Raw genomic sequence first — 4,087 nt, 5'->3', positions numbered from 1 at the left:
GATGGACGGTTTCTTTTCACAAAGATGGCCTCCTTTACTCCTCTCTCAAACCATCGTTCCTCTCTGTCCAGGATGTGAACATCTTCATCCCTGAAAGAGTGACCGCTGGCCTGGAGATGAGTGTAGACCGCAGAGTCCTGGCCTGATGATGTTGATCTTCTGTGCTGGGCCATCCTTTTGGCCAGTGGCTGTTTTGTTTCCTGATGTAAGACTGATCACAGCCCTCCTGACACTGAACAGCATACACAACATTACTCTGTTTGTGCCGGGGGACTGGATCTTTGGGATGAACCAGTCTTTGCCGTAATGTATTTTGGGGTTTAAAATCACTCAGCCCTCTGTGAATAGTAAACAGCCATCAGTGTGCTAATGATCCATTGTTAGGCTGATGGTCCTTCTTGACCATGTGAGCAGCTGGTTTTGGTTGTCAGCAGCAAACTGGTTGATCCACTCTGAGAAGGTGCTATTTAAGAGACTGAGCTGAAAACAGCACCTCAGACTGAGGATGTCTCTCGGATGAGAGACGAAACGTTTCTACATTTTTTTGTTGTTTTGCTTTGTTTTGTTTTTTTGAATGTCCAGAGGACCAGATTTAACTTTTTTAGAGGTATCTACAGAAACTGAGATACAATATGGTGCAGTAAAAGATGAGAGGAATCCTCAGTACAAACTCTGAGTGCTAACAGATCCTATAAGATTGCATTGGCTTGTGCATAGTCTGATGTACAAAGTTTGACCAAAATAGCTCGAACTTCATTCTTTCTCATCAAAATATAATGTTAAGGCCTCTGCATGGTCCATCCAAACCTGCTAAACGTGCTCTCAGTGAGGTAACTGTCTGATGAAAATCGCATCGATTTGTTCTCAGCCTTGTGTCGCCCTACTTGACACAATAGCAAAGCTGAACGTTTCGCCCTCCTCAGCATTCGAAAGTATTGTGTGATTGGTCAGAATTTCGTGGGCGTGTTTGTTTATGCAGAAAAGCGCTCGGACAGCAATGTTGTGAAATCGCTCCAACTACGCCACTTTCAGAATCCAGTTTTTGTACCCACAAGAAACATGCGTTTAGGAGTTGGCCAAGGCCGTCTGAAAGTTTGTCCATCTGTACGACTCTTCCAGACCGACACATATAGACAATCAAATGATAAAAACTCCTCAGTAGAGCAGACATTGTCCACAGAGGAGGCTGGCTGCCGGAAAGTGTGGCGCTTTCTCTGTGACAGATGTGTGAAGGCCAAACGGAGGATGCATGGAGAAAGTGACGGCAACGGTGGGCTGAAACCCATTCTGGTGCTGTACACAGCTCTACAGCGGCTGAACGTGCATGTGAATCACCGGGAGTTGAGTACCAACATGCCTACTTGTGTTTCACAGGTGGACGTAAGCAACAGAATTAACCTTAACAAAAAATGCAATCACGTGAGGAGCGACAAAGATGAGGCTGTATGCTATTGTAAGTGTGTGTGTAGGTATATGGGGGGGCAGTTCCCCAGAAACTGTGCTGCGTGTCACATGGAGTATGAAAGGTGTGTGTGAAAATGAACATCCTGTCATCACCACGTGACTGTGCGTTGCCTGGTCAGCTGCAGATTGACCATGCGTAGACCTCGAGTCTAAAGCTCTGCCATGATAGGTCGCAGGTCAAATGCACTCCATTGAGAAATGCTAGGCTTCTAAATATCTGATGTTCAGGACTATTCCGGTTTAATACCATTTGGATTATTGTTCAAATTAAAATGCAGGGATCAATAAAGTTCGAACTTATCTTAAAATAAGTTTCACCAATATTTATCCGACGCCGCGTCATGTAAAGTGTGTGCGTTCTTGCGAGGATGAGTCAGCACAGTTGACGACATGCACACGGCCCCTGCTATCCTCTACGATGAGATCAGCTGTAAGAGATATGATGCATTCAGAGCCAATAGATAACGACTGTGTGGCCTGTTGCTGAGAGAAATCTCTCCCCCTTTGATGTTCTGCAGACTATTTATAGAAGGAGCATAGAAAGGAGGCCGAGATCTGGAGAACACAGAAGACACATTTCTCCATAACTCGCTTGCTGTTGAGTGTGGTGAGCTCTCAACAAGTTGACAGGCTGAATTGATAACTTTTGCACCTCGGGTCATGTATCTGCACATTAGCTTTGGGTCCATTCTGTGTCAGAGAGACAATGCACCATGAGGGGGCAGTTTGCAGGCATTTGATGCGCTGAGACTGAAACTTTAGGAAGAACTGAGAATCAATCAATCAATCAATCAATCAATCAATCAATCAATCAATCAATCAATCAATCAATCAATCAATCAATCAATCAATCAATCAGAGATGAAAAACGCAACCTCAATAATTTTACAAGATGTTAAAAAAGTTGTTGCTGAAATCTGCATCGGTAACGTTTATTAACGTGTTACAGATTATAAATAATTTTGTTTTTACGTAAAGAAGTTGTAGAATGATGAATGTAGAATTGTAGCCCTCACCCACATTGTAGAATGTTTTTCCTTAGTTGCGTTTAGATTTGTAATATCGTTTAGAACTTATTGTTGTTTGTTTTAATAAAAGCTAGATTTATTACTTAAACTGTACACCAGACATTTTTATAAAATAACAACTTTACATTTGTATGACATCCATCCATCCATCCATCCATCCATCCATCCATCCATCCATCCATCCATCCATCCATCCATCCATTCATCCATTCATTCATCCATCCATCCATCCATCCATCCATCCATCCATCCATCCATCCCTGTTTTCTACATGACTGTGCTGCTCTGACAGTCTTACAATTAGCACAGCTTGCATCAGCTGACATCAGCTGACTCAGAGGAATATTGAAGTCCCCGTGCTAATGGACTTAACATGCAGTTGTGTTTCCAGGTGCATGCAGAAGTGTGTATTTTGGAGTGCTTGTTTGTGGTCCCATTTTGCACAAACACTCTCTTGCAAACGTGATGCAACTCCCCTGGGAGCAACCTGCAAACCCTTTCAGTTCATAAACAGTTGTGCCCAACCAAGCGCAGGCAAAAAGCCTTTGCAAGGCATCGCTGGAGGCAAACGGCCCAGTCAAATGTTTAACATTCGTCCGTTTTAGTCTCACCCTTCAACATGAGCCACACATCCAGGAGACAAATAATAAATGCTAATCTTTAATAGGGCGAAGCCAAGTCACTCAATGTAAGCTGAGAGCGTCGAATGAGATTTTTAATTACTGCATGACCTGGGGTATATTAGCGCATATTAATGAGGATCATTAACCTAGAGGTAACTAAGACCCCCCCTTCTTAACTACAACTGATAGCACCTCTGCTGTCTGCTTCTACATAGTCAGTGTATAAAATCTTGTGTGCACATGAGCATATGTGTGTTTAGCCAGGAATCTCTCTCAGGAAATATCACACACACTTATTCCATCTTTTATAATATGCAGCATGTCCTTGGCACAAGTTCACTTGTGAACTCAGTCTGCCAATAACTTTAGGAACTTCCTAAAATTAGCAGGAAAAACAGTTGCAGTGCAAAACCTTGAACAGTAACTTTTTGATTCATGCTCATTTCTTGAAATGATTGAATGCAGACGCAGGCAGGGCGAAAATTCCCGTCTTTTGAGTGACTTAGATGAAAAAAATAACACTTTCCCACGTGGAATAAGTAGGAGCAGGTCGGAGTAAAATGAAGGATGAGCAGAAGAAAACTACAATTTCAACTCAGATACGCAAAGGTTAAGGTAATTTCAATAGATAAAGAAGAAGAGAAGCAGAAAGAAGGAGAAGTTTCTGCACATTTCTCTTTTAACTAAGAGGTGCTGAAGAGGAAGAGAAGAGGTCCCATTTTCCAACCCCTGCGGTGTAAATGTCAGGGCTGATATTGACGTCACCCACCTATCAGTCCAGGTTTTTGCCCCCCTCTCCCAACACACACACACACACACACCCACACAAATCTAGTGTCCTTTTTCTGCAACCCCATGTGTCAGCATCAGTCTTCTAGTGACATTACACTGCAGTCCCAGTGGTACAGAGGCAAAACAGCTGTGTTTGGCTTTGCTGCACACAGACACACACTTAAGAAAAATAAATAAATA

General features: G+C 42.8%; 1 protein-coding gene across 1 annotated transcript in view; it reads right to left on the bottom strand.

Moving 5' to 3' along the window:
* Nucleotides 1–4,087, bottom strand: part of tenm2a (teneurin transmembrane protein 2a) — a 272,924-nt gene that overhangs the window by 27,728 nt on the left and 241,109 nt on the right. The gene's annotated exons all lie outside the window — the stretch shown is intronic.

This window comes from Nematolebias whitei, chromosome 4 (assembly GCF_014905685.2).
Source record: "Nematolebias whitei isolate Nwh7 chromosome 4, NemWhi1, whole genome shotgun sequence".
Classification (NCBI taxonomy): domain Eukaryota; kingdom Metazoa; phylum Chordata; class Actinopteri; order Cyprinodontiformes; family Rivulidae; genus Nematolebias; species Nematolebias whitei.
Note: the sequence above shows the minus strand (reverse complement) of the source record. Positions and strands in the feature narration are given on the sequence as shown.